Here is a 6,754-nt window from a genome sequence, read left to right as displayed (position 1 = left end):
ATGCTAAGAGTGGTGTTAGCAAGATATTTAAAATAGCTTTTTTTTAACCTTACAAAATTATTACACAGGAAAACAAACCCGTGGTCAAATATGTTTTAGTTCTTAAGCTCTAATACCTTTTGATGCCTCATTTATGTGGATGCATATTGAGGAGTTGTAGTTTAGGGGTAGATTATACAAATGTTTTAAGAGTTATTTTAAAAGGCAGAATATAGCATGGGTGAAAACTTTGTCATCTTTTATAACGACCCTGGATTATTACATTTAAAACTAGAAAAGACCAAAACTATTATGAAATCTAACTTTAGACTATGTTCAAAACATCTTCTTAGTAGATGAGGAAAATATAGTTTGAGTTTCAAAAATACTCAGCGTTTCCTACCAATCATGTTCAAGTCAAAGTTAAGAGGCTGCATCATACGTGCAGGGGGTTTTCAAGAAACGGAGGGATTTTACCTAAATGTAACAACCCATGTGCCTCCAAGATCTTAAGAGAAAAGATTTCCGGACGTATTTTCTCAGCAAAGAACTTCTGTGTCCTTCTGGCTGTCACACTGAACCACGCTTTCTTCTGGCTCTCACTCCTACTCTGTAGCTGCCGTGTTGGTCCCCGAGGGAGAGGCTAATTGGAGAAAGAGTTTGGGTACCTCCATGTGTTACCTCTTCCCAGTTCTCTCCATCGTAAAACTCTCATTTGAACAAGAGAATCCAGAGGCCTGCAGCGTGCTTTGGAAGTGCCAGGGTGAATTTGAGAAAGTACTCTCAGGATATTTCCAGAACCCTTTGTAATACAAAACCGAGTGGGGCTCTCCTTGCTCCTCCAGAACTGATGGCTAGGACCCGAGCCGGGCAGGGTCCATGCGGCACGAAGAATCGCACATGATAGAGGAAGTCCTCCTGAGTGGGGCCACGGTCCTCTACAGAATGAACCAGCGGTCTCTTCTCAGCCATCACCCCAAGGTCCATTTTGTAAAAGAAGAGGACAGGGGAGAGGGGATCTTTGTTGTAGGTCTTTTGCCAAAAGAGCAGGAAGTGAGTGCTGTTAAGGTCAGGCGTAGGGCAGGGTAAAGATAAGAGTCAGAAGCTAAAAAATTTTTGCAGTCAAAGGCTTTATTGGGAACTAAGTCTCGGGCGAGGTTCCGTGACTCAGGGAGAGAGAGAGAGGAGTCAGGGAAGTCGCGCTGGGTGTGGTGGGGTAGGGTTTTTAAGTTTCCGGGTTTAGGTCCGGGTGGGCCTTTTTTGTGCCAGGTCGTGCTGTCGCTCGGTGATTGGTTGACCCTCAGTTCATTCTGGCGCACTGCTCAGGGCTTTCTGTTGAGGATTTTCCACTGGCAAGATGGCCGTCCCCTCCACTGTGGTTCCAGGGCCATCCTAACATTCCAACCTCTTATTGGTGATACTGGGCAACGGATCTGATCTGGCTGCTTCCTGCGGGTGTAAGGGCGATGTTATGGTATGTGGGGTGTGAGGTTGGAATGCGGAAATATGGCCGGACCACCATCTGGTGAAATGCACCTGGGAAACTTCATGAATTCGTTTCTGTACGAAACGGAGAAAACAAGGTAATAGCGTAAGTATTATACAGCTAGCAGCTAGTGGGGTGACTATGGTGAGGAGCCAAGTTAGGAGGGGTGATTGCCACCAGGAGGTTAGGGGGTCTGAGGATCCTGGGCGGGCGGATAGGGTTTTTTGGATTTCTTTTATGTGTTCTATATTGGTTTCAACTAAGCCTGATTCACTGAGGTAGTAGCAACATTCCTCCCTCAGGAACAGGCATGTTACCCCTTTTTCTGCTGTCAGGAGATCTAGGGCCCATTGGTTTGGTAGAGTGACCTGTGCTAGGGAGTTGATCTGCCTTTGTAAGGCGGTTAGGGAGGTTGCTGAGGCTTCTATTGCAATTTGGAGCCTGTCTGACAGATCCCCGGAGGAGCTAATGGAGTGTATTAGGGAGCCAGTCCCAACCCCGGTGGCCAGCAGGGAGGTGGCCAGGGATAGTCCAACCATTAGTGGGAGGAAAACGCCTCATTTTTGGAGGTGGAATTCGAGGAGTTGATGGAGTTCCTCCTGTCCATATAGGGTGAGTTGGGGGATGATGGTGACTGGGAGACAGAAGCGATTTTGGGTATTTGTTTATAAGCTGTGCCATTGCACCAATAGAATCCCCCGGAGCGGGGGGGGGGGGATTGTGGCTAGACATAGGCAAGGGGGAGGGGCAAGGTAACTTGATTTTGGCACCCAACAAGGGGGCAAGGGGTAGAGGATATGATAGAGGTGTGTCCATTAAAGGTTTCAGATAGGTAAAAAATCCACCTATAGGAGGGTTGTGAGGGTATAAGGGGGAAGATGTTAGTGAGGAGTAACAGGGGAAGTATCATCATGATACATAAGTATGGTTAGCAAAAAGGTAAAGAAGGAGATTTCGGCGGGGGAGAAATCGGAGAGAGTTCCCTAAAGCCAGTAGTCGGAGACCCAGGAGAGGCATGAGGGGAAGGAAGGTGGTAGGGTCGGATGGGTGGGAAAGTTGTAGCTTGTGTAGTATCATGAGTGTGAAGGTGGAAAACCGAGGGGAAGGGTCAGTCATGAAGGGGTTTGTCGAGTTAATTTGAGGGTAAGGGGGCCAGTTGGTTGGGAGGTCCACGACTCTTCTGGTATGGGGGGTAAAGGCAGGGCTCGCTTGAGGTTGGAGGTGTGAACCCACAGGGTGTGGCCCAATAATTTAGCAGCCGTGGGGTTGTGAGTATGACCGTGTAGGGACCCTCCCATCGGGGGGCAAGGGTTGGTTTTTGTCTTACTCGAAGGAGCACCGAGTCTCCTGGGTTTACAGATAATGGGGGAGAGGAGAGATCGGTGGGAGCTGGTAGAGTGAGGTCAGCGTAATGTCGGATCAGGTGGCGGAGCAGGCTGAGGTAAGGAAGATAGGCAGCCAAAGGAGGAGGATCTTTTGGTAGGGGTTGGGGTAACAGGAAGGGTCGCCCGTACAGGAGTTCAAATGGGCTGAGACCTGTGGGTCCTCGGGGAGCGGCTTGAAGTTGGGTGAGTGCTCTAGGTAGGAGGTGAGGCCAAGAAAGCCAAGTCTCTATGGAGAGTTTAGTGAGATGGCCTTATGAGGCCACTGGCCTTTCCACCTTACCCGAGGGCTGGGGGTGCTATGGTATGTGGAGTTTCCAGGTAATACCCAAAGCTTTGGAGACCTGTTGGGTGACCGCTGAGATGAAAGCAGGCTCGTTGTCAGACCGTATCCTTCTCGGTAGATCAAAGCGGGGAATGATGTCCTTGAGTAGGATCTCAGCCACTGTGGAGGCCCCTTCAGATGAGGTGGGGAAGGCTTCTATCCACCCTGTAAAGGTGTCAATTATAGTAAGGAGATACCGTAATTTTTTGTGTTTTGGCATGTGAGTAAAATCTATTTGCCGGTCTTCACCCGGGAGGTGGCCCCGCCTCTGATGAGGAGGGCCTGGGCGCCTAATTCCCCCTTGAGGGCTGGCACGTTTGTTGGTACGTTTTGGTGATCAGCTGTCGTAGGCGGGGATGGTACATAACGGGCTCAAGGAAGTGGAAGGTGGCCTCCGGCCCAATGTGTAGGGTTTTGTGAATTTTTGTTAGTAGGGAAGGGGCTAGGTTATTTGGGAGGGCCAAATCCGTACTAATACAGTAGTGCTTCTTTTGTTTCCCTAAAGCCAGGGAGAGGGGCTTCTGGATTCTTCCAGAGAACAGGTGGACATCCTCTCCCTGGAGCGCCAATAGCCGGCAGCCCAGTCGACCTTTCTGTACCCGAGAAGGGATCTGTCAGAGCTGGCCTGGGGACGCAGAGCCGTAGCTGTGTCCCTGCTCGGAAGCGTCAGGCAGTTATGACATCCCTGCCAGTCCAGACTCACACTGCGTTGCTGGCATTGCACCCAGGAGGCCCTGAGACGGGCAGGGTCCACAGCTACTGTGCGGCCACGGCTGTGCCAGCAGGAGCAGGGAGGGTGCCAGGGGACGCGCCAGAGCCAGTCACGGCGTCCTGCCACAGATTCAGGCCCAGCGCTGTTACAGTGGGGGTAACGAGGAACGTAGAGAAGACTCCATAGTAGGCGGTTAAGTAAAGGGTGAAAATAAAGGAGCCTTCCCTCCTTTAAACAAGCCCCTTTCAAGTCTCAACACAAGAGTTGAGCAGAGGAGTGTGTGAAGAAAGTGTGGTGTGCCCATCCATACAAGCGGGGTACCGTCGGCTTCTAAAGACCAGAGATTCTGCAGCGTGCGACCACACAGAGGGATTCTGTGCGATAAGCCAGATACAGAAGGACGGATACCGCATGGTTCTTCTTACGGTCAAATTCGTAAAATCAAAGACTGGAGTGGCGGTCAGCAGGGGCTGGGGAGGGGAAGTGGGGAGTTGCTAATCAAGAGGCAAAAAGTTTCAATTAAGTAAGATGAAAAAGCTGTAGAGATCTGCTATGTGCTATTGTGCCTATAGTCAGTGATAATGTATTATGCTCTGAAAATTTGTTAAGAGGGTAGATCTGATATTACGTGTTCTCACTACAGTTAGATTTTCTTTTTAAAAGGAGCTGGGGTGGGGGAGCACATATCTCATGACCCGTGTTATGGGCTGAATTGTCACCCCCCCCCCCCGCCGCCCCCTATAAAATTCATGTTGAAATCCTAACCCCTCATAGCTCAAAATGTGGGTGTGTTTGGAGACAGCGTCTGAAGGAGCCTGGGACACACTCCTCAAAATGTGCGGCTGTGGCACGTGATTATTTGAACAGAAGGCACTTAAAAGACAGCAGGTGCGGGGAGAGGCTTCCTCTGAGCTCCCCTCAGGTGCCTGAACACACATCCTTCAGAAGGACCTCGGGGTCCTCGGTCCCCTCCCTGGGAGCTCCTGTCACAGAAGAGGAACTGAGAAGTGGGTCCCACACCCAGAAGACTGTCACCCTCCTGTCTGTCCCTCTGAGGACCCAGCCATCCCCCCTAACCCGTTCACTCCCCCTGAAATGCCTGCACCCCTTTCCTCCTGTACCTGGATGGCGTGTGAGCTCTCAGACCCCACTGCCCTTTGGGGTATTTACCTTATGTCCTGGGATGCCCCCGTGCACATAATAGTAAAACTTAATAAATGTGTATACCTTTCTGCTGTTAATCTGCCTGTGGTCGGTGTATTTTATAGACCCAGTTTCCAAACCTAGGAGGGTAGAGGGGGGACGTCTTTCCTCCCTTGCACGTCTTCACAGAGATAATCAAGCTAAAATGAGGCCATTAGGAAGGGTCCTCATCCAAGATGGCAGATGAACTAGCAAGAAGAGGAAATTTAGACACAAAGATATACACAGAGGGAGACCAAGTGAGGACAAGGGAAAAGACAGTCATCTGTTCTCCAAGCACAGAGGTCTCAGAAGGAACCGGTCTTGCCAGCCCCCAGAACTGGGAGACGGTACGCTGCAGTGAAGTCACCCAGTTTGCAGCGCTTTGTCTCGGGAGCCCCAGCAGAGTGCCGCGCCCTTCCTCCCCACGCTCCCTGGTGTCAGGGTGGTTGGGGGAGCAGAAATCCGCGCACACGCCCCTCTCCCCTAAACCCTGGAACTCGGGGCCCCCTGTGTTAAGGGGAAGGAGGCAAGGGTGACAACTAGGTGAGATGAAAATCACATACGAGATGGGAACTTGCAGGTGAATCCACTTAAAAATGACTAGAAATGTTTAAAAGTTGATAAAAGGCAGCAAAACACAGAGGAAAACCATCACTGGAAAAGTCACGCTATTAGCCTCTAAGAGTTGAGGTTGCAAAATATACCATAATCGTGAGTTATCTTAACGTGTCAAAACAGTGAGAAACCAACGGAAGAGTGATGACTCCAGAGCTGTGACGTGCGCCCCAGGGCCCTCGCGTCAGAGGCGCAGGGTGTGCGAGCGAGCAGGAGTGGGCCTCAGCCTGACCCTGCGAGCGAGCTCGGGCCCAACGAGAGAACCCGCTGCATTTCTCGGTTGAGGCTTCTAGTGCGTATTGAGACTTGATCTGTTAGTTTTTGTTTTGTTTTGTTGAGTAGGATACATGTCGGATGCATACGTATTGGCCAGGCTCACTTCCTCTGACTTGTTCTCAGGCTCGGAAGTTCTGCGAGGGAGAACACGGTGGCCTGGGTCGGGTGGCGGTACTGACGTCTGTGTCAGAGAGAGCCCCGACCTCCTTCTTTGCCTTCCTTGGCCATCTTCTCAATCTTCGGCTCTCTGGACGTGTTCCTCCTCAGAGGCTTCGCTTTCTGCCTGTTACACGTCGACCTTCCTTGATTAGTCTCAGCAAGCCATTAAAAGTGTAGTTCAGAGCTGTGTTCCCTGCTCTCCTTCAGAGAACGAGTTGGCTATCCAATAACCTGCTGGTTTTTGACTTTTGTTGTTGTTGTTGTTGTTGTTGTTTTCCCCCATCCTCTCTCTATAATTTGTTCATTCCATTACTAGTTCTCACACCTCAACCGATTTCTTGTCAAATTGGTCAGTGGTTCTTGGTAAGAGAAAGCATGCAGTCTGCATCTTAGATATGTTGACCTGTTCCCCGCAGTGTGCAGTCATGTGCTGGGGACGCTCTCAGATGTTGCTAATAATGCGGTGGCGATGCTATTCCTTCCCCGTCTACGCTCCAGTGGAGCCTGCACATGCGTTTCCCTGAAGTGTTGATGGTAGGGTGTTTGCGGATGTCGTCGGTGGCTGGTGGGGCAATTTGTATTCTTTCAGAGGGAAACTCCATAGATCTCTTTCTGTTTGTGTTCCCGAGCAGGGC

At 50.5% G+C, this 6,754-nt stretch overlaps 1 long non-coding RNA gene across 2 annotated transcripts; it reads left to right on the top strand.

Annotated features, from left to right (window-relative positions):
- Positions 1–1,335: 1,335 nt before the first annotated feature.
- Positions 1,336–5,125, top strand: LOC123590981. Of its 2 annotated transcripts, none has more exons than XR_006709064.1 (2): positions 1,336–1,562; positions 3,678–5,125. It is a non-coding gene; the product is annotated as an uncharacterized LOC123590981 (long non-coding RNA). The 2 variants fall into 2 exon arrangements; XR_006709063.1 differs by having other exon boundaries at positions 1,336–1,570.
- Positions 5,126–6,754: the final 1,629 nt, after the last annotated feature.

Source organism: Leopardus geoffroyi, chromosome B4, assembly GCF_018350155.1.
Source record: "Leopardus geoffroyi isolate Oge1 chromosome B4, O.geoffroyi_Oge1_pat1.0, whole genome shotgun sequence".
Taxonomy (NCBI): Eukaryota; Metazoa; Chordata; class Mammalia; order Carnivora; family Felidae; genus Leopardus; species Leopardus geoffroyi.
This window is presented reverse-complemented; position numbering and strand designations above follow the sequence as displayed.